The sequence below is a fragment of the Benincasa hispida genome, chromosome 8 (genome assembly GCF_027475165.1).
Source record: "Benincasa hispida cultivar pf3 chromosome 8, pf3_genome.v1.1, whole genome shotgun sequence".
NCBI classification, from domain to species: domain Eukaryota; kingdom Viridiplantae; phylum Streptophyta; class Magnoliopsida; order Cucurbitales; family Cucurbitaceae; genus Benincasa; species Benincasa hispida.
The window spans coordinates 54,943,408-54,950,332 of record NC_143485.1 but is presented as its reverse complement, the minus strand read 5'-3'; positions in this window follow the sequence as shown (position 1 = coordinate 54,950,332).

The window sequence follows — 6,925 nt, the reverse complement described above, 5'->3', positions numbered from 1 at the left end:
CGCTCCATTAAAGACCGAAAACTGCACTCTTCACACTACAAATATATTTCCATGTCCATTGGATATAACCAGTCAACAGTGTGATAACCCTTTACAAATTGTTTGTAAGTACAACTGAGCTAAAATTACCATTTTACGCTTGTAGTTGCATCTAACTTCTTAAGTACCACTGATCCCTCTAATGAACAATAAGTCATAGTCCAACTATGATCAAACCCCTCTCGGGCCCAAAGAGGATATGGTGCCACATTATTCAAGCCCCGGAATCAGCCTTAAGGGAGCAAATTTCTCTACTTATCTCGACACTAGGGAAAGAGTGAATCCGTCTTGTATAGCTATGTTCCCAACTCCCCAATTAGACGAATCCCCAAAATGGTAGGCTTATTGTATCGGTGTTCTGGTCACCCTCACCCATATAAATCAAAATACGGTCTTCATAGGAAAGATTCAAGTCATGTCACTTATAGTCATCATGGTAAAATGTAAGTCTCTATTATTAATGATGTTATATAATGAGACTATTCATTTTGTGGTTCGATCTTATACAAACTTTTTTGTATAGAACACCCGTACCCACATATCTCCACATGAATGATCAGAATCAGATCATTTGTAGTACTTTACAACAATTGTAACATCTACAAAGCGAGTCATATTTGTAGTGTCACCAGGATAAGGTATCCAGCCTTATCCATCTACTATGGACCATTTAGGTTATCACTTAAACATGATCCACCCATATGTCTCCACATACATATTTAAGCTACAAAAGATAACCTTGGATGTTAGTTTATTGGTTTTGTGGGTTAATGTTGCTAAATGTCGAATAAAATATCGCATATTTTATTAAATAAATAAAATTGTTTGTACATTACAATTACAAACTACAAAACCCACGAGATTTAGGGTATCAACCCCAATAATTTTGACCATTGGAGAGAAGATCTCATCAAATTCAATGCCCTTTTTCTGATTGCATCTCTTAACCACTAATCTGGCTTTGTACCTCACTACCTTCTCACCATCCTTATTGTACTTGAAAATCCATATGTTTTTCAATACTTTCTTACCCTTTGGAGGCTTCACTAGTTCATAGGTTCCATTCTTTTCCAGGAAATTTATCTCCCTCTTCATCGCATCGAGCCATTGATCTTTTTTATCATGAGACAAAATCTCTTGATAGTTCTTTGGCTCTCCATCTTCACTAACTAGAATGAACTCTGAGTTTGGATACCTTGTTGAAGGCTTATGCACTTTGGTGGACTTTTGAGCCTGAGTATCCTCCACTTGGGGAATATTCCTCCTGCTCATGAACTTCTCCATGAATCACTTCCTCATATGCATTTTTCTCATGAATTTACTTATCAAATGAAGACTCATCAAGATCTTCATCATCAACATGACCTGGTACATTATCATTAGGTTGTATCCCACCAACATCATCAACATTCTCATTTGTTGGCTGAACAACAGAAGAAGTAGAAGTAGAATAATTAGTAGTATCAAAACATAACTCTGAAGTAGAAGTGTACCTTGTACTAAGAAGATTTGCACCTTTCTTGTGCTCAAAGAATACTGCATCTCTACTTCTCACTACTTTTTTCTTTTCTAAATCGTAGAGCCTATAACCATACTCTTTATCCCCATACCCAACAAAAACACATGGATTGGTCTTCGAGTCAAACTTTGATCTCTGTTCCTTAGGCACATGCATGTATGCCTTGCTACCAAAAACTCTGAGATGCAAATAAGTGGGATCATGTCCCCTCCATGCTCCCTCTGGAATGTTTAGACCAAGAGAAATTGATGGAGATCGATTATTAAATACACGACACATTGCACTGCTTCACCTTAAAATTTTTTAGGAAGACCAGACATTCTAAACATAATCCTCACCTTCTCCACAATGGTTCTGTTTATCATCTCAACAACTCCATTATGTTGTAATGTGCCAGGCTCAATTTTCTCATGTCTAATTCCATGTTGGGAATACTTAAACTCTTTCGAAGTATATTCATCACCATTGTCAGATCGAAGACACTTAAATTTTCTTTCGGTCTCCCTTTCTACCATGACATAAAACTATCTAAAAATCTCGAACATTTGGCTTGTTGTCTTCAACATATATACCTTGTTGGAATTGGTGTCCTAATTCTCCCGGTGGTCTTGTAGTTTGTAAACATTTTGTACACATTGTTATCGATAAAATATATGTTATGTCCTAAAACTCGTGGTTTGTAAACTATGGAACTTATTCTGAAAGTTCAATAAGGTGTTATTGAATAAATGTTTTGCTTAATAGAAATCCAATAAACCTGAAAGTCCCTTGACTATTGGATGAGTACTTGAACTTTATGTGGAGACATAAAGGTGGATCAGGTTCGAGTAAATAGTCAAAATGATCTATAGTATATGAATAAGGTCGGGTACCTTATTCTGGTAACACTGTTGGATGTGACCTGCTCTGTAGTTGTTACAAAGAGTTGTAAAGTGCTACAAACGAAGTGATCTTAATTCGTTCATGTTGAGACATGAGGAGTGGGGGTGTCCTTGTGCAAAAGGGTTTGTACAAGATTGGACCACGAAATTAGTCACTCTTACTTTATAACGTTGTTTAGTGTTTAAGATTGACTATTTCAAAGCGATGACCTAGGTAACTTAACCTTAATCCTAAGCTAACTATGAATTCCTGTTTATTTGGAATTATCCTTAGTTTGCATAGATGGGGGTTGATTCAACAAAACCGACTCAATAACCTCTCATTTCAGGGGTAAGACTGAATAGATAGCTAGGGACATATGGTGCAAAATGGAATTCACTCCTACCCACTTTTAGGGATAGTAGAGAAGTCGTTCCCTTAACTGCTGATTCTGGGTCTTGAATAAGGGGCCCCGCCCTCTCATTGGCCTGAGAGAGACTCGGTTTTATTGATTGGATCACAAAACAATTTTTCATTAGGGGATCAGTGGAGACTGAAGGAACAAGAGGTAATTTCAGGAGTAAAACAGAGATTCAACCCAGCCGTTATTACGAACAACCTGTGAAGGGTTGACTTACTAATCATGGTGATATCGAGTGGACATAATATATCTACAGTGAGGGAAATTCAACTATGGGCTTTAATGGAGTGACCCATTAGTTAACGAATGAGGGTTAGATCGGTGTAATGAGTTTAGTCGATTAATCTCGGATCGTTGGAGCCCATGATCTGTTGGTCCACGAGATCCCTCTACTAGCTTGAAAATAGATTAACTCTAGAGTAGCGTGATAAGTTAATTTGAAACGTTCAAATTAGAATCAAACAGAATTGGAGAATATATATTTAAATATGATTTAAATATATGAAGATGGATTTATGTAAAATTAATTTAATGTTGGATATTAAATTAATTAGAATTATTTAAATTATTTAAATAATTATTTATTAATTTTATTAGAAAATTAATTTATGAAATTAATTTGTAAAATTAAGACATTTTGATTTTAGAAATCAACTATGATTTTAAAATCAATTTTGGATTTTGAAAATAGAAAATACATATAATGGAAAAATAGTTTTTTCAACTTCATCTTCAACTAGCTCACAAAGAACCCACCATCATCAAGCTTCAATAACTCCAAACATGAGCTACATCCCATGCAGAAAATCTCTTTGCATGATAGTCTGCAATATATTTAAGAGATTGAAGTGATTTTGGAGTGATTGCAACAGATAGAATTTTAGCTAAAAATTCGGGTAGAAGAAGGTGTTTTTCATTAGGTTGCTGTTGTGAGTAATCTCTAGGTTCCCTTTGATTTCAGCTTATTTTGAATCCCACAACTCAATCTAGAGCACCAAGAGAATAGTAGGGAAGATCTTGTGGTGGCCTGCATAAAGATTTAGAGGATTTAACAGCTGGAAATCAAGATTTCAAAGATTCTTCAAAGATATGTCTTGAAACCCATTAAATTCTGCTTGAGCATGCTTTCATTTCTGTCAAAATTAATCAATTAGAGTTCTTATCGATCCTCGTCGCTTCCATTGTGTGCTGATACCATCCCAATAATTGGTATCAGAGCATCATATACACATTCAATTCGATTTAATTTTTGTTTGGTGAGTGTTTTATATGTGAAATATGAAACTGTTATATTGATATGGTTTTTTTAGTTTTGGCCTTTAATTTTCTTTAATTTCTCTTTTAAATTTTTAATTGACTCTTGCTTGTTGAGCTTCTATGTCTTCCCAAGAGTCTATAACTTATTTGGAGTAATTAGAGTTGAAATTAAGCTGTAATTCGAAGAAACAAGCAAAGAGGTCGAGTTGTAGATTCCAGAAAATCAACCTCTGTTCATATCGTCATTGAGCTTCAGTAGCTAGACGATCATTTAGTTTCATGCATTAGATGATGTGAAGAAAAGCTAAACAATCGTGTAGCTTTGGACGTTGATTGTTGAGGTATTGTGCCTAGACGATCGTGTACCTGTGGGAACTAAGCGATGTGTTGTATTGCTATGTGATGACACTACATGATTGTGTAGCTTCGCATGGGAGCTAAGCGATGCGTTGAGAGCTATGCGATAGAACTAAACGATCGTTTACCTTTGATCGATAACTAAGTGATGCGTTGAGATGCTATGTGATAACACTACACGATCGTTTAGCTATGAGCGACAGCTAAGTGATGCGTCGAGAGCTATGCGAATGCTTACCTTGTGCGCGTGCTAAATGATCAAGACGAGACGCTAGATGATGTTACTAAACAATCGTGTAGTAATTGTCCGTGCTAAACGATGGAGCTACATGATAGTGTTGGACACTAAGCGATCGTGTAGCGTCCTCCGGCATTAGATGATAACACTATGTGATAGAAGGCAGACACTACACGATCGTATAGCTTGGCCAGGCGCTATGCGTTGGCTGCTAAACGATCACGCAAACACTAAAACGATCAGGCAAACGCATGACGATGTCGTCAATGCTAAACGATCAGCCTTAGCAAGATATTGAGCGAGAGCGAGAGTAGCTGGTTCGACCGGTTCTCTTGAGGTCTTGTTCGGTTCAGTCTCAAATAGTTTTTGGCTGGTCCAGTTTAGACTTTGCTGGTTCGGTTCAGATGGTTCGGGTTCAGTTCAAGCGGTTTGGAGTAGTTTGAGCAGTTTTGAAGCTGTTTTTGTAATAGTTAGGTTTTTGTTTGCTTTTTTTTTTTTGCCAAAACTAAAACCATATCAGTATGTGTTTAATTATTTATGCATTAGATGTATGTTATAATTAAATAAATCTTATATGTGTATACTATATGCCATTTAGATTTAAAATCCCACCGTAGAAAGCATGCAACATGCATTAAAAGTATGTTATAAATTGTTATAATATATAGTATGCATGTTAGGGTTTACCAAGGTAACACTTGTGGTGGTGTTCTAACTCAGTTCGAGGATCAAGTTGGACTCAATTGGGTTCGAGGTATATCTAGACGTTCGTGGAGGTCATGTTTTGTTTGTTGCATTCAAGTGCTGTTTTGGACGCATTGGAAATGGATCGAGGGATACTTGAAGAATAGTTCTTCAAAGGTACGCTTACTCTATCCCTTATATCTTCTTGTAGCATGCTGTAATTTCTATTTATACATTATTTGTTCATTTTCGTTTAAGACTATAATTGTTGTGTTCATTCTGAATGGAATTTGGAACGATCCACTTCCGCTGCTCATGGAGAGCTCTGTTTTGATTTCTTTCATACCCAAGTTCTTCGAGTAGCATCATCAATAAAAGTGACAAAATATTTATTGCGACCAAATGACTCCACCTCAATAGGCTTACAAATATCAGAATGTATTAACTTCAATTTTCCTTGCCTTTTGGTGGACTTCCCAGAAAAGGAAATTCTATGTTGCTTACCTGCCAAACAATGATCACAAGAGTCAAGAGAAACTGTTTTATCAACAAAGATAAGAGACTTATTTGCCAACAATTTAATCCCTTTATCATTCATATGACCTAGCCTTCGATGCCACAAATTTGGAGAATTCTTTTTTTCTATTGCATTCAACTCAGAAGAACATGTGCTCAAGTTTGTTTTATACAAAAAGCAACACAACTCACCTTGAGGAATTATTATTTACCCTTAGACAATTTCCACTTACCATCACAAAAGGTCGAAATCCTTTTTGATCAAGGACATTTGTAGACAACAAGTTAAGGCGTAAATCAGGAATATGACATATATTCTTTAATGTAAGTGTGCACCCAACACTTGTCTTCATACGAATATCACCTAACCCAACTATGCTACCTGAGCTCTCATTTCCCATATTCACACTACCAAAATCACAAGATTGATAGTTCATGAAATACTCTCTTTTGGAGAACACAATGGTACGAAGCATCTGAATCTACCACCCACTCTGTGTTTGAACTCTTTACATGATGACATTCATTGGTTGCATAAATCAAGATGACAACATTATCACTTTGAGAAATAGTTGCTGCAATATCTTTATCATCTTCCTCTTTTTGTGAGTCTTGCTTCTTACTTTGTTCTTTCTTCCAACGATAGCAAAACTTTTTTATGGCTAGGCTTGTTACAGTAATGACATGTCCTAGTTTCTTTGTCTCTAAACTTGGACCTCCCTTTTGAGTTACCACGGTTTTTAGGTCCCTTACTATTGTTTCTTCCACAATTCTCAGCAACAAGAGCATGTGAATTATCAACACCCATCTCCTTTCTTCTTATCTCTTCATTGAACATGCTTTATTTGATAACATCCAAAGACAAAATACCTTCTAAAGCAGAGTTACTAATAATCACAACCAAGGTTTCCCAACTGTTCGACAAAGAACTCAACAAGAACAAAACCTGCAATTCATCATCAAAATCAATCTTCATAGTAGTTAGCTTATTAATAATATCCTGCAAGTCATTCAAATGTTCAGAAACAAATTT